The sequence below is a fragment of the Alosa sapidissima genome, chromosome 10 (assembly GCF_018492685.1).
Source record: "Alosa sapidissima isolate fAloSap1 chromosome 10, fAloSap1.pri, whole genome shotgun sequence".
Lineage (NCBI taxonomy): Eukaryota > Metazoa > Chordata > Actinopteri > Clupeiformes > Clupeidae > Alosa > Alosa sapidissima.
In genome coordinates, this window is record NC_055966.1 from 36,827,147 (window position 1) to 36,844,532 (window position 17,386).

The following is a 17,386-nucleotide window of genomic DNA, read 5'->3' on the forward strand; positions in this document are numbered from 1 at the left end:
CCCTTCTTCTCTAGTACAAGCGCGGCGCACTCTCTCCTTCACTCCACTCTCCCTCCCTCTCTCTCTCTCTCCCTCTCTCTCTCCCTCCCTCTCTCTCTCTCTCTCCCTCTCTCTCTCAATCGCTCTCGGTGCAGTGACAGTATCATAGCATCCAGTCAGTGAGTCGGTGTGTCTCAACAAACAGAAAAGGAAAGGCTATAATTGTTATTATTATTATTATTATTATTGTTGTTGTTGTTGTTGTTGTTTGTGTTATTATTATCCTTGTTGCAGTTGTTGGTTTTGGTGTTCTTATTATTATTGGTAGTGGTATTATTATTGATGCTGTTGTTGTTGTTAATAATACCTTTATAACTATTATTATTTGATTGTTATTGGTGCATTTCTATAGATTGTGCAAGCAGTTTCTTAATACAGGTTATATCAAAACTATATTCATGCTTTAAATGCCAAGAAAATATCTTATACTGGTTTGTCTGTACATACACACACACACACTCACATTCATGTGTGTGTGTGTGTGTGTGTGTGTGTGTGTGTGAGTGTGAGTGTGAGTGTGAGTGTGAGTGTCAGTGTGAGTGTGAGTGTGTGTGTGTGTGAGAGTGTGTGTGTGTGTGTGTGTGTATCTGTGTGTAAGTGTGTTAATGGTGAGTATTGGGTTTCTATTGTTTTCCTGGCTGCTGAGAGGACTGCACTGCTGTGCTGACTGGAGTAGTAGATGCTCTCTGTCTCCCTCTTCTGTGGGCTTTTGGCTTCACACTGCAGCACAGCTGTTTCCTCTGCTTTCTTACGATCTCTCTCTCTCTCTCTCTCTCTCTCTCTTTCTTTTGCCTCCTTCCTATCTCTCTCTCCCTTCAGATACCCATAATGCAAGGCAAGTACACATAAACTTCCATAGTTCTGAAAAACCATGAGATTCTACCCATAGCGTATTTCTTTACAACTCTCAGTTGACATTTTGTCTGCTGCTCTGGTACTTGTTCCCTAACTTGTTCCTTACTTGTGGCTGACACACAGACGCAGAGAGAGAGAGAGAGACGGACAGACAGACAGACTCGCAGCCTATGAGCAGCTGTGGCCTGCAAACCTGTTTGATTAGCTCATACTTCAAGTGTTTAACATCTCCATCGCTTTCTCATTTTTCTCTTCCTCTTTCCTCTCTTCCTCCTCCATCCCTCTCTCCTTCTCTCTCTATTATATATTTATACATGCTTCTACATGTTTCCCTGTTAAGCGACACAGACAGAGAGAGTGAGAGAGAAAGAGAGAGAAAAAGAGAGAGAGAGAAAGAGAGAGAGTAAGAGAGAAATAGAGAGATAGAGAGAGAGAGAGATGGGAAGGGTGGGTCAGTCTTTTTTTCACATCAGGCTAAAAAGTGAGAAACGAGAGACAGATGGATGGAGAGATGGAGAGCAGAGGATGGAGAGATGGAGAGCAGAGGCAGCTGGGAGGGGAAGAAGTGGGAGAGGTAGACAAAGAGGGGAGGGAGGGGACGCAGCATGCGTGTGTGTGTGTGTGTGTGTGTGTGTGTGTGTAGGAGGAGAGGACCGGGGATGCTCTCAGACATGTTGAACGTGAGGGGCAAATCTGGGTTGGGCAATATTAGTATTCCAGAGAGCGATGGAGGAAGATAGGTTGTGTGTTTGTGGTGGGGGGATAGAGAGAGGGGGCGAGAAATGAGAGAGAGAGAGAGAGAGAGAGAGAGAGAAGGGGGAGGGGTGGAAGGGTGGCAGCATTTTAAGCAGCGGAGGAGAGGAGGGGAGGGGCAGCGGTCAGGGTAAATGTACACAGACATCACTGCTTTTCTGGAGTGCATCTGTTACTATAAATAGACTATTGGTTGGGTCAATGGGTTGAGATAAGACTGCATGTGTATGTCCTTTTGTGCAGGTATAAGTATAAGTATATATACTCTTTTGATCCTATGAGGGAAATTTGGTCTCTGCATTTATCCCAATCCGTGAATTAGTGAAACACACTCAGCACACAGTGAACACACAGTGAGGTGAAGCACACACTAATCCCAGCGCAGTGAGCTGCCTGCAACAACAGCGGCGCTCGGGGAGCAGTGAGGGGTTAGGTGCCTTGCTCAAGGGCACTTCAGCCGTGCCTACTGTCGGTGTTCGAACCGGCAACCCTCCGGTTACAGGTCCCTCATGGTGTGTGTGTATGTGTGAGTGTGTGTGCATTTGCATTATGTTGTGTGTGTGTGTTTGTATTCGGATTGCTTATCCAATTGTTTTATAGGCACATGGTTATATGTTGCCTTGTGCTGTACCAATGAATATCTAGTATCTACTGCATGCAGGGGCTTCATGCAACACTAGCATTAGCGGTGGTGGTGGAGGTGGTGGTGGTGATCAGTGCCCTTTCATTCCAGTTACTGTCCTGCTCTCACCCGGCATCATCCTGTTAATTGGGAGCGCTGGTCTTTGTGTCTCTCTCAGTGACCACTAATTTTCACCTCTAATTTATATGCAAGATTGATATCATGGTAGTCGCTGTGACAATATAATAGGACTAGGCAAAAAGAAAACCTGGTCTTTAGCCTGTCTAGTGTGTCAGATCTGTGTGAATATTAGTCATACGTATTTTCATCCTCTTACTGGGACTCTCGCAAGGACAGAACCACAGATTGAAAGGAAGGCATGGCCACAGACCACACAGTGATGAATGATGACATGCTGAAGCTTGTGATGTGAATACCTGATGCATATCCCTGCCATTATACAGAGGATGTGTTCATGTGTGTGTGTGTGTGTGTGTGTATGTGTGTGTGAGAGAGAGTGAGAGAGAGAGATGTCATTCTCCTTTTTCTTGGTTAACCCCATTGTTCTTTGCATCACTAATGTAATGACCTGCCTGTGCACTATTCTGCAAGACATAAATTATTCGATGCAATTTATAACAGATTCCATATATTCATTCACACCCAAAGCTGATGCAGTCACACAACATGTTCATCAAGGTCACAGTGTCTTCCATCGATATGAAAGAAGAGAAAGTCAGACTGGAATAAGTAATCCAGCGGCAGCGTATCTCCAGTTTAGCTCCAGATGAATTAAATCCTTAATATCGTAAGGGTGGAGCTAAAGTAGCAAAGTGAAAATTGACAAGACCTCTCTGTCCTTGACCTCAGCTAGCCATTGTCACTGCTTGTGATGTGACTGTCACGTAACTGAACAAGACAGACCAACACCACAGTTATGGGTTTGCAAGATGCACACTGACAAAACAACTATACTGTACTGACAGATGCCAAAAGCATGAATCAAAGTGTCCACATAAAGAGAATAAAACTGCATACTCAATAACCTGATGACATGCTTGTCGTTTCATATCAGGTGTGTTGGGCTTTGGGGGCTTTCAGGTGCAGTTTTATTCCTTCAGAAAAATAAAAACATGAATTCCACAGAATGTGATTTATTTAAAGAGACATACTTGATATAATGTTCTGTTCAGAATGAATGGAAGATAAAACAGTATTGTCTGAACAAACAGATAGCGCTGTTGCTGTTATAATTTAATAAGTAAGTTCATTGATCTGTTCAATTTTACTGTGTGAAAGTGAATGGTTATAATGAAGGTGTTGCTGGCTTTAGACGAGGAGGAAGAGGCAGAATGCGAAGAGGAAGTCCAGGGTCTGCTCTTACGTTCCGGGAAGGAACCTGGTGTTTGCAGAAAGGCATTTGTGTTGTTCCACCCCGCAGTAGAGGAAGCCTGATAGCATGGGCAGACAACCATGTTCTCCATGCTAAGCTATGTGCGCCACAAGGGGAATCTGATAATTATATCATGTAATACTTATAGTCTTTTTCCCCTTACACTACACTAATGTGCTATGTGCCGTTCACATTGCACCTAGTGTTCTGGCACCGAGCATTCTGGCACTTCTTTTTATTAATGTCACTTCCCACAGTTGCTTGGATTGTTTTCTGGCTCAGTTGTATGTTGGTTTGGATAAAAGCCTAATGAATGAATAAATGAAAATGTAAATGTAAAGTCTGTCACACCCACCCACACACACAAGAAAGCATGATATACACATGCATACATACATGAATACAAAGCACGCGCACATATGCAAACGAATACAAACAAACCCACACAAAATGAAACACCACAAAGATGCACAATGTATGCTCTGTATGTGTATTCAAATCCACAAATAATCACACATTCCAATCATTTCTGAATAACAAACAGCCCTTTAAGCAAATACACAAATGACGTACAAACAGGTAAACAGAGGTGGATGTCTGTACACCAGTAAGAACGGTTGTGTGTGTGTGTGTGTGTTTTCTCTACCATACACCATCATCTGTATTGCAGCTGCCAACTCTATCAACATGCCTGCCTGCAGTATGTAATCCCCACCATTCTTAATGCTTTACAGAGGAGGTGTGTGTGTGTGTGTGCGTGTGTGTGTGCGTGTGGGTGTCTGTGTGGGTGTGTGTGTGTGTGCGTGTGTGTGTGGCAAAAGGCCATATTGCATCTAGGAATCTCAGCTCTCCTCTATAATTCAGATCCACTTTCCTTACTTCCATCTCTCTCTCTCTCTCTCTCTGTCTCTCTCTCTCTCTGTCTGTCCATCTTCTCCCCACGGTCCTCACGTCTAGACCCCTGCACTATCTGTTCACATCACATCCCTGTTTGTGTCCACACTCCCCCGCCTATCACTCACTCCTCTTGTCCTGTCGGCTAAATGCCCATGTCCATCATCCACGTATCAGTATGTATGGGTCTACCCAGAGTCTCTCTATCTCATTCCCTTTGCCAGTGTTTGTCAAGACAGAAGAAGACTGACTGACGATTTATCGGCCCTGCTGACAATGAGGGAATCAGATAATCAGAATCGGACACCTCCCCCTAGTGGACATAAGAAGAAGGTCGGTCCAAATTCAGCATGCCAAGTGCGGTGGTGCAACTGAATGCTTAACATAGATAGAGATACTTTATTGATCCCCAAGGGGAAATTCAACATTTGCTTGTTCGTGCCACCCAAAAATTTGAAAAATAATTCTTAACTGTAGCTTGTTGCATACACAGCATAGTACTTCTTAATAGATAGATAGATAGATACTTTATTGAAAAAAAAAAAAAAAGTTAAATTAAAAGTAAATTAAATTAAAAGTAATTAAAAGTATATAATATAAAATTACATGACCTTTCCTTATAAGATACTATTATAGTTTAGAATGAATAGTGGCATGCTTTGAAATACACCTCCCTGCTTGTATACTACATGTATGCAAGCTGACTAAGCTGACTTGGCCATACTTCACCAAAGCTTGAGTTCTTCAGTACAAAACTCAGGGATCTCACAGTGCAGAGGCATAAAGGAAAGGGGTGGAAAGATTGACCCATTCATTTTCACTCCATGAGTCAGGTTGAATGAAAAACAGAATAGGGGTTTTTCAGTTTTTCTGACAGTTACAGTATTTGAGAGAGAGAGAGAGAAAGAGAGAAAGAGAGAGAGGGAAAGGGAGGGAGAGTGTGTATTCCTGGTGAAGTCTTGGCTGTCGTCCAAGCGACCATTGGCTGTGATTCTTGAGAGCCTCCCGTTGTTTAGCCTCAGCTTCACTTTGGCTGAAAGACCCATGCAGTGGCTGTCTCCAAAAGTGGCTGATGGCTATGAATTCTGCTGAAAGTGACCTGAAGTCAATCAACCACCTCCTGACGGCCTTTGCCACACCTTTGCCAATCCTAATTTGACAGGCTTTTTTCAATAAGCCTTGAAAAGTCAGGACTCCACCTGTATTTCAACATTAAATGAGCTTTATATAAGTAGCCGGGCCAACACTGTCACTGTGTAAAGAGGTCTGGCTTTCATAATGTTTAACCGGTGCATATGATCTGAGCTAAAAAACAGCCAGGAAGCACGTGTGTAAAGAGGCTTTTGGAAAAAGACACCTGAATCTGGGCCTCATGAGGATCCATTGTGAGTATGTGTGTGTATGTGTGTGTGTGTGTGTATGTGTGTCAGCATGTGTGTGTGTGTGTGCGCACACACAACAGATGTACAGGATGGGCGTTTTGATCCTCTCCCTATGTGACTAGGTAGCTTCACATCCTTATTTGTTCATGAGATTAGTCAGACTGCGCGAGGAACCATGTAAAAAAGGGGAACATAATGTTCCAAATCTCAAACATTACGACCCTAGTCTGGATTACTGATGGTTGGTTGCTTCATTTAAACAACACTGCTCTTTCAGCAGAGAAAAAAGAGTGATGGTGCATTCAAAGTGTGTCACGCTTGGTATTTTCATACTGCAAAAGTAAGCTGTAATCCCGCCAGAGCCACTGCCTTCAACTGTGTTGTTCCAGCATGAGGCACGGCTCTCCTGAGCCAAGTTCTTTGTGCTGGACTGTGAGTCCTTTCTGCTCCCCCTCCCCTGCCAAATGTTTCAGTGTCTGTATCTAATCAGGCCTCTACCTCCACTATCTCTCTCTACTTCTCTCTCTCTCTCTCTCTCTCCTTCACTCACTCTGACCTTACAAGGAAAGGCAGGCACGGTTGATGTCATAGAATGAAGAATGTTTCAAGAATCCAGAGAGAGAGAGGAGGGGGGAAGGCGTAAGAAAGGGGGTGTTGAGAAACACAAAACTTGAGGACTGAGTTTGTAAGCAATGAAAGAGAGAAAGGGAGAGAGAGAGAGAGAGAGAGAGAGAAAGAAAGAGAAAGAGAGAGAGAGAGGAGGTGTTTACACAATGATATACACGTCCTGAGCCAGAGTCAAACGAGAGGGAACTTGTTTGATGGGATGCGGTCATTCTTTCTCCAAAGGGGGAGGGTCCAACAGCTGTAAAGGGGCGGGAGAAGTGAAAAAGAGAGAGAGAGAAAAGTTAGCAGAGCACAAGAATCTTTGAATTGCTTGGATCTAGGGTCCTCGCCGGAGAGATACAAACAGGTAAGTTTAGGCTATGAAACATATCCCATTTGATTTCAAAGAGGAAAATAGGCTAGGCCTAGATGACATTCAGAACAGATTATTTGTATTTTTTTAGCAATGCCATTTATTGGCTATGTATGACTGCAGCAAATCCACTCAATGAATGTGCTGACTATGCCTAGCCTATTCATAAGACCTATTTCAGCCAACTAATGATGTTGCCCTGTTCCAGTGATTTAGCCTAGGTGAGAAGAAAATGTTATAATGACCTCTCAGTTGTCCACTGAAAACCGGCTAGTTCAATTCAGCTTTCCCGTCTGCCTTTTTGTGTGCTGATACCAGCCCACAAACTTTCCCCCACTAATGTTACATTTCATAGGTATGCAGAGACTTCGGTCTTCCAAGTCCAGACAAGGAAATGCGGAAGTTTCAACCGGAAGTGTGTCAGTTGATTAGGAAAAACTTGAGATAGATTGCCAGGTATCTTGCTCACCCGAAAACATTTCAAAAACACAATGGCAAGAATGTAAGGATTACCGCTTCTTGTTTCAAGTAAGGAAATACCTCAAAAAGGGAGTGGTGATGTCAGGGTAACGTTAGGCACTTTAATTGAGGCGGAGGCGCTGGGATTAACCACTCATTCTGACTTGGCTAGCCACTAGCCAGCTAGCTAATGTTAGTAGCTGGTTAATAGTAACGTGTTGGCTCTACGTGTGTCTATCACTGGTTAGCCTACCTCTGAGCTCGACAAGTGCCAAGACAACCTGCCAAGCTTGTTTTCAGCTGTGGTGAGTTGGTGGCTAACTCCGTTAGCTGTCTTGTTTTCTTGCAATGTTAAAATGATGTCGTCGGTTTTGAATATGATTTCGAAGGATACAGCAGTCGATGTAATGTCAACCGAGCAATAACAAAAGTAAATATTAACGTTGCCATAACCTTACTGTTAGGTTACTGTAACGGTAACGGATGTTGTCAATGAATTAGCCCATCATGTACGCAGAGGCTGCTTGCAATGTGTTTTCCCCATCGTAGAATTAATAGGACTATCATTAGCCTCCTGTGAAGCTAAGTATTTTCACTGGCATATTTCGTGGAAATCGTTTCTGTCATTAGTCCTGTTAACATGTTACCTAGTCTTCATACAAAGGCTTTCGCTCATCTTCCATGTAGTAGACTAGACCTGCTAAAATCAAAAATCATGCAAAGGGGTGGAGTATTACGGTATTAACGATACATGCCAGAAACAACTTGTATGAAGAAGTGGTTGGTTGCAACCGGTGTCTGTCTAACTGGATTAGAACTCAAGCCGTTTAAACCTATTCGTTAACGTTAGTTAGGGTAAATGCCTTGGGCACAACTACGGTTAATCACACTGTAAAGGACTACGTTGTTTATAGCCTAGGCTGCTCCTAACTAGTCTGTCTGCCACACCGCTTTGTTGCGCCTACTTATGCCTACCTGCTAGCCTTATATGGTGAGCTAAGACGCTTGCATCGAAGTTCTCACTGCAGTTCCTCAAAACACTCGACATTGTAGACAATCAATCTCAGAATTGTCCTGAACATAAATGGAAGCTAGGATCATTGCCGATCTGTGAACAGCGTGTTTTAAACTGGCTAACAATAACATGTCATGAAAGTATGAATGAATGAATAAATAATAATTTGTCCTTTGGGTGGACTTCTGATTAGCGGCATATTACATGGTGACATGGTTTATAGGGGACGTGTAGGGGAAGGAAGAATCATGAGGAATTGTATTTTATCTCGGTCTCTTGCTTGTCTCGCTGTTGACTGGTGTGCAACAGAAATGGGCTAAACATCCCCAGTCACCACCGTAAAGTTATTTCAGCAGAACGGCTATTGTCTGTGTACATGACGCGAGGCTCACAGACCTAGTTTTTCGAAGAAGAAGAAAAGGGGGGGGGGGTTGTGGACCCAGTTTAGATATTCATTCTGGCAACACCCCATGCCAGTGGCTTTCCAGACAGGCAGTGGGCGTGACCTCCTGTCTCCGTTTTCATAGTGACCAACCCCTACCGCGTGTGACCCTGTGGACTGGTAATCCCACAGAGGTCCTGCTTTCCGATAGCAGGGTTGCCCCAAATTACATGGCATTTCCTTCAGGCCTGAGTGCCTGCTTTGTTAGCCACTGGATTGCTTCACCTCTGATAAGCCACTACACTCAAGGTTGAGTCACTTGAGACTGCATTTTTCTTTTTCGCCGATCTTTGACGTCTAGTCACCACTTTGAACTCTGCTCCAGCTTTATCATTATGATGTCACTGCAACCCAGGGCGAAGAAAAGCTGTCATCAAAAAGGTTGGGAGCATGGGTTGGGATTCTCTCGCTCACACACACACACACACACACACACACACACACACACACACACACACACACACACACACTCCACTAGATGATGTCACACAAACCTACAGATGCAATGACTGAGTTGCTGAGTTTGGACAATAGTGTCTGCTAAAGTGGATAATTGTACAGTATTTGAAAGAACTAGCAGCTGCTGGTCCTAGAGGCATCTTGTGTCCTTAGTTACGCCCTTAGTTATGCCTGTTGTTTCCCTGTTGTCAGTCACACAGGATGAAGGCTCCCACGCAGTCAGTTCCTCTTTCTGACATATAGCCTGCCCCATCACGGGAAAGAGCATATTTCATCACAAACCGTCAAATGTGTGATTCTTGCACTGGTTAGAGGGCGGCTAATCGCCAGAAAGCCACAACCTGACCACAGGTCCACCCAACCTGGTTGCTTATACAACAGCAGAATTCTTCTCACACACAGAGTGTGGCGGAAAAAAAATCGCCTCACGTCTAAATAGTGTCTAACCTCTCTTTGCAACTTCTGTAATGTCTGTGGTGACTGTTCTCAAGTGTGTGAACTTCCTTTAGCTCTGGTTGCTACATGTAAGACTACAATGCCCAATGATAAGACACAATGAGTTTGTCCAGCTTGGACGCGAGAGGCCATTGTCTCCTGAAAAACTGCCTGCACTGTGTTTTTTTTTTTTTTTTCTTTCTCTCCAGCTGTCAAATATTCAGCTGCTTAAGACTGACCTTTCTTGACAATGCTGAGATTCATGCATTTAGTCTCACCAAGCTAATAGCGTCCTTGTTCTTGTTGGCCACGTAGTGCCTCTCAGCCTTGATGTAGATTGAGGATTTTGCACCGGCACCTTGTCCTGGCATTACTGGCAAGCAAAGCAGGGAAACGGACACCCTGACAACCCGCGTCTGGGCCTGAAGAGATGGAAAGTTTCTGCCGTCCAAAAGCACACACTGCAGTGCCTCCAGTCTGTTAAGCTAATTAGTGTCATCGAGTATCTAGAAAATGTGCTGCCCCAACAGCATGGCCAAAAAAAACAAAAAAAAACATGACACCCCTTTTGGGAGAAAAGCTATTGATTGTGTTTTGATCTGGAGGCGATGATGTCATGCAGCAAGGGTCAGATGATGGGCCCAGGGATGTGTCACGGTCCTACTCGACAGCTGCAGCCCCCTGCTGTTGCCTCCTCACATTACCCAGAATGCTCTCATCCAGCAGTGACTTCTGCTCTTTCCCTCCCTTTTATGCCCCCCCCCCCCCCCTTTCCCTATTTCACCCCTGATTTGCCCCAAACCTGAGTGGGAATCAGTCATCCGTAGCCAGGGACGAAGCATCTCTCTGTGTAAACCTGACTGGAACATGTAACAGCCATTGCCACACTGTTGGATGTCTGTAAAAGCCAAGCAGTCGGGGTCTTTTTTATTTTATTATCACAGCCCTGTGATGCCATGGCTTTAGATGACCCTGTCAGCATGGTGTGATGGAGCGAAAGCAAGCAAGCAAGCAAGAAGGAAACACTAGCTGACTATACCCTCAAACACTAGCTGACTATACCCTCAAACAGGTGCTATCAGAGATTTACACTCCAGCAAGCGCATGAATCATCCAGCCCTAAATTGTAGCATTAAAGATGGTCTGTGAGCGACTTTTCAGAGACTGTAGAGGGGAAACGAGTCCTTATGCGGCAGTGGCCCTTCAGGTGGCCACCGTACTGGTTTCAGTTTGATCTCAGTTCTTATCAGAGCTATGGCCTGTGCTCTCATACCTCAGACATTTGGTCTATTCATTTCTTATTAGCTGACCCGATGCTGTGAACTTATAAACTTCATTTGTCAGTGATGTTTTATGTGGTATGTCCCCATGGGACTGAATCATAGTTGAAAAGTTCTCAAGTGAAGTGTAATAAGGGCCTGTCCGATGCCTTGGCTGCACTCTGTAAATATTTCATCGAGGCGCTCCTCTGCATTAGTCAGGGCTTGGCTAAAACATACAAAGTGGGGGAGTTTTACCGGACGTGTGTGTGCGTGTGTGTGTGTGTGGCGGCGGGGGGGGGGGGGGGGGGGGGGGGGGGGGGTGGCTATTATCAGGACCAAGCTGAAACCTGGACTTTAGGCAGAGAATATCAGGCAGGGGAGATGTAGGCCATCCTTATATAACCCACTATGTCAGGTCGTTTTTTCACGTCCACTGTTGCAGGGAAAGGGGCATTTTTATGGGTGAGAATCCAAAGGCCTTTCCCATCGACAAGGCTCCAGTGACGAGACCTGGGCTAATTTTAGCCCTCTGGGCGGTGAGAAAAGAGCTATTCTCTAATCAAGCGGAGCTCTGGAGCCGCGCTCTCAGGCAGCCCTGGCCGCTGGCCGCTGGCCCCGGCAACAGGCAGGATGGAGTGGCGGCGGCGCAGATTGGAATTTTCCACCGTAACCGTTCCTCCTGATTTTGGTTCCATCTGCATTGCTGGAATGCTTTACACTTGATCGCTGGGTCCTGCCCTGACATGAACGAACCTGGAATTGCAGTTAAATGAAGCTTTAAATGGGATTTTAAGCAAACAAAAAAATGAAAAAGCAAACTCCCATCATGAAAATACATCTAAATTTATAGCTCTAGAACTTTTTGTGTGGCTCATTTAAACACAGTATGCAGTATGGAGGGGATGCTTTGTAACCTCTGGGCAATTAAAAACAACCAAGGACTGTCAAAGCAATTCAAAGCAACCTACTCGTTTCAAGCTAACTAACAGCAACTTAAAAAGAAAAAAAGCTCCAAGCTAAACCCATGCTCACAGTCACGGCTATGAACCCTGAAGAGTGAATCGCAAATCAGGGCACTGTGTGTCTGTTTTTCCCAACCAACTACCCCCCCCCCCCCACCCTCTGCCTGCGGCTGCCTGCGGGCCCAGTGTAGGTTTATCGGCCAGCATCAGTCATAATAACCGGCCCTAATCCTTTCTGATGGGACATGAAACGCCGATTGAGCTGCAACAACAAAGCGGATGCTCGGGTTTCGGCCGCGCGCCACTTGCCCAGCCGCTGAACTCGGCCCGCTGCACTTGTGCTCTCTCCCTCCCTGCGTTTGCCCCGCCTGGGCCTGGACTCCGGCTCTGTTGCGGCTCTGTTGCGGCTCTGTTGCGGCTCCACCGCTCTCCCTGCTGCATACGTGCTCCTCCTCCGCTCCAGAGTAAACACGCTAGAAGGGTGAGCGAGACGCAACCACACGCGCCTTATCTCCTCGCTCCTCGAGGTCGCCCACAGGATGGGTGAGGCCCCACGACGCAGAGCAGGGTCTAGTGCTTGTGTCCGCATCCACACACACACACACACGCACACGACCCAGAAAAGACATTCCTCGATGCAGTCGAACTGCTCTCTGAAGACACTTGACGACTTGAAGACTTTGGAGTGTCGTTGAGTGCAGTGCACCCTTTGGTATGGCGCTCTTTGAGGGCCCACGTCTGCAGCAGGAGGATGCTGTGTGTGTGGCTGTGATAAGGCTTTTCTGTCTCCCTCCTGCAGAGTTGGATTGACAACCTCAGGAAACACACACTCACTGCACCCACAGCAGATGGCCCACTAGGCGCTCATGGATCACAGGCCCTAGCTGCTGCATGCATCATATTGACATCAATGGGAGGCAGAGGTCAATCATGCACATTACTTGGAAGTTTTTTTTGCAGAAAACCTAAAATGTTTTAAGCAAAAACAAATCTCTGAGAGAGGCTCTTTAAGCCAAAAATATACTCTTTGTATAAGTCCAACTTGTGTGCTTGTGTAGACAACATGGTGCCTATGTAATGACACTGAGCTCATGAGTCCATATGTGCCGTGGAGTGTGAGCGCCGGCTCTGACTGTGTAAGGTAATCGAGGAGGCAGAGGGGGCTACGAGAGACTGTTTGGGGGGTGAGGTAACGGCAACATCTCTAACAGCAAACACGTGTGAGATAAATATTTGAGCGCCCTGGCGGCTGAAGCAGGAAGCCTCCCTGGGGCCATATCACATGAAGCTGCCACAAGTGCTGAAGTGTTTGGAGCTGGAACCCCAGAGGGGGGGTGGGGGCACTACCCTGGGCACTACCCTGGTCACTACCCTGGTCACTCTGGGGTGTCTTTCCAGCCAGCATCATCACACAAGCACCACCATTATATGATCTAGACACATTCAGGGCTCCAGAGTGCGAAGTTGGTCGCATATGCAACCTAATTTTTCAAAAGTGCTACTAAAAAAATCGGAGGTCACACCGGTGCGACCAGCTATTCGAGAGAGGAAAAAGTGTCCGCATTGAAACTCTACCTTTGGTTCAATAACAGACACATATTTGGCCAATATCGTGGTTTAAACAAATCACAGATAGTGAAGGGCGGGACCTCCCCTCTGATTAGCCGTGGCCCAGTGCCTGTGTGTAAATTTGAAAATGCGTGTGCTGCAAAGAGAGGGAGAGCGAGGTGTCAGAGACCCGTCAGATAAACAGAGTGGATGTAGTTGCATTACAGTGTGGTCACATAGGCCGAGAGAAATGTACCCTCTCCCCACTGCCTTTCGGCGGCTAGCAGCAAACCGATCAGACAAGCCCGAGATGATGATCAAGTTTATCGTTGCCTACGTTGCATAGGCCTAGTGAAACTTCCCTTCACCAAGTTCAGTCCAAAATAATTATTCACCAGAAAAATAGTTTGAACGTAAACCCGACGTACAGGAATGCCACTTGCGCCAAATTTATAGGAGTCATTGCAGATGAAAAGACGTCTTAAAGGGGAACTTGGCAACTATTTCAACGTAATAAACCCGTTTAGAAATCATTTGGATGGTTAAATGACCTGTTCCGGTGAAAATGGTGACTTTCCCCGCTGCGCCTAGCGTCCCCAGGCGGAAAACCAACCTTGCAACATTGAGACTACCGTCCCGGAAAGAGAAGTGAGAAACAAGAAACTCGTTTTAAATCGTGTTTCTTACCTTGTAACATCCACATAGTTCTACCAAACTTATGCTAACCGCTTTGCTAGCTTGTAAACAAATCCATGTGCTTTATCGTTACCTTTTTCCACAGTTTGAGGGGGAAATCCTGCCAAGTTTCCCTTTAAAATTGCGAACAATGCATACAAGGCCTTCGCAAACGACCGAGATACAGATATCGCCGAAAAGGAGTGCGTCATTGACCGCAGTTACATACAGGGAGTAACCCGGTTTTCAACAGCAATATTCGTTTTGCGTGCGAGTTGTGTAAACTCATTCTAATGGCATAAATCAATTTAATCCGATATTTGGCGCAAACCGAATATCGCTGCTACATTTAAAGCCCGAATATTCCCTGCATGTATAAGGGCAGTTCCAGCGTTATGGATGTAACAATTGGACTCATATTGGTAAACAAAATGCCTTAGAGTGGGGACAACATTAGTATCAGTGAATTAATTTGCATAACTTTTAAAGTAACCTCTGTCCTGAATACTGAGAAATCCTCAAATTTCATATAATCAATTTCATCCTAAGAATACAAGGCATTTTATCAGCGTTATGGATGTGACATGAAATGGACACACTTTTGTGAGAGATTACAGGTTTTCTACAAACTCGGTGAATTTTGAAGGAAACTGCCGAAACTATGATATATGTACCATGAAGGAGACTTGAATGAACACAAAAAGTGTGTTTTTGAAACTATGCGTCATTTTCGTAATGCATTATGTAGGAAAAACTGGCGTTATGGATGTGATTATGGGTGTGTTATGGATTTTGGTCAGTGATTCCCGGGTTACTGAAACACCAGGGAACATGAAACTTGGTGGCCACTCCCCTAAATAACTAGCCCTACCTGAACCGTTGCACCCAAGATGACAAAATATTTATGGTATGTTAGTCTCAAGAGCCCGCATGAACCTAATCCATACCCACTCATTTGTGATTTGCACACATAAAGTACATGCATGCGCACGTGCACACACACACGCACATGCACGCACACGCACATGCGCGCACACACACACACGCACGCACGCACAGTCGCACACATACAGACAGGCAAGCACATACACACACATAAACACACAAACACAGGCACGCATACGCACATGCGCGCACACACACAGACACACACACTCTTATAAACAAAAGCAAACTCACATATGCACACACTCATTTACATGCACATGAGTTGCAGGAGTAGGAGATGGAGACAAATTGAAAGCGTGATTTATTTTTGCGAAGAGAATATGCAGGACTGAGAGGCGGTCATATTTTGTACCGCTATGCGGTACATCTAGTTTATTGCTGCCCTTACTCATGTTACTTTGTGGGTATTAGCTACAGAGGACCTGACACTTCAAATGCTGTCATATCGCGTCACATTTAAAATTAAGCTGTGTTAAGCAGACTTGAAAGGCAGGCTGAACAGATCTGCAACAGAAGGAGGTTGCTATGTTAACTCCAGCTGCAAAGTCAGCCATTTTCACCAGCTAACACGATAATCCAGTTACTGTACAACATTAGTATGACAGTTACAGGAAGATAATCGCTCAGATTTTCGTTATTAGGCCACTTGAAAATAGGCTATGGCTAGGCTAATCACTGGAGGTATTTTAATATTATGTTTGTTTTGCTAATGGTTAGGCAAGGCCTCCCTGTGGTTTTGATCAACCTAATAATCTTTGAAATGTCAGTTGTAAACACTAAGTTGAAATGCGTTGAAACTGACATGCCACCAGAACAGACGTTTTATCGGCTTTGAGGTATAATAAAGTCCCCAGTCTTGTAAATTCACATTATGTAACATCCATAACGTCACATCCATAACGCACCATTAAAGGTTTCAAAAGTAAGAAAGGGGCACAATTTGGTCATCACACTTTACATTGATATAAATCAGCTTTGCACAGACACTATGGACATTGTCGCATCAACACTGTATGTGTAGCATAAACTTTTCCTATAAAACATTATGGATGTGACATGGCCATGGAACTTGCTGACTTAAAAACAAAAGCCTTACAAATGTAATGTTGCAAATGCACAAATGTTGTGCTCTTAAAGGCAAGCTGAGCATAGACATTGCTCTACCATTCCCTTGGGTCCATTTATCTACTTTTGAAATATGTATAATATTACCATGTGAAAAATGTTGTTTCTGTATGGTTGCACACCATATTTATGATGTAAAAAGAGTGTCATTCTCCATCAAATTCAATCAGATCAGTTACAAACAGTAAAATATAGACCTAAATGAAGATTTTAACAACAGTTCTATTTGCGTATGCACAACTTTTTTTTCCATGGTAAGGATGACCTTTGCATGGAATTGCCCATAACTGTGGTCATTGTGTACGGTGAATTGAATGGACACATTTAGATCGAGCATGGCAAGTCATTGCAATAGCCTATAATAATAGGCCTACCATTTCGTTACTGCATTGACCATAGTGATGTTCTTATTGGAAATTTAAAAATACTAAAATTAAAAAGTAAATTGCATTGTGGGACTGTCAAATGATTATTGCAATCATCATTGCAAAATCACATAAAAATCCCCCAGGCTACTTGGAACATCTCTTTAAATTGTGCTCAAATACATTTCTATGGAAGATGCTAGCATGGCGATCTGGTTTAGCCAAGGCCTAAAGATCATGAAGGATAGTATGTAAGACATTGAGCCATGAGATGTGCAGTTTGAAGCCCTTAAAAGATGTGCACTGTTGGTTTACTCACTGTTATTTTTATTTAATTCATCTTGAGATGTTTTAAGTTTAAATTTCAGCTCAGTGAAGCACTTAAAGCACCAACACTTCATTAAGTTACTTTTCGTGTAGAATTGTAAATCATAAGTCATAGGACAACCTATAAAGGACAGTAACTAAGGAAAAAAAGTGAACCTGCTGCGGTGTTAAATGCGATGTGGTTGAACATTTGGCTGCACCTAACTTTTGTGCTGGTGCACCTAAGAAAATAAGCCCTGACATTTATACCTTTAGTACTTTAGTCCTGTGTGTGTGGATCATTTACTATGCAGTGAGTACTCAGAGTATTCATGGACTTGACCTTTGACCTCCAACATAAACTCACTTCATCTTTGAGTCCATACAAACACTTGTACCAAATTTGAAGCATATGCGTCAAGCCGTTCTGGAGATATAATGCACAAAGCATGAGATATGGCTGTGACT

At 44.4% G+C, this 17,386-nt stretch overlaps 1 protein-coding gene across 5 annotated transcripts in view; it reads left to right on the plus strand.

Annotated features, from left to right (window-relative positions):
* The first annotated feature begins 6,740 nt into the window (after window positions 1–6,740).
* Window positions 6,741–17,386, plus strand: part of zyx (zyxin) — a 29,534-nt gene continuing 18,888 nt past the window's right edge. Inside the window, exon 1 of one of the 5 annotated variants that reach the window (XM_042108120.1) lies at window positions 6,741–6,911. The gene's annotated coding sequence lies outside the window, so the exon portion shown is untranslated. Of the gene's footprint in view, window positions 6,912–7,340; window positions 7,682–17,386 lie in introns of those variants that run through there. The other 4 variants (XM_042108123.1, XM_042108122.1, XM_042108121.1 and 1 more) reach the window with 4 other exon arrangements.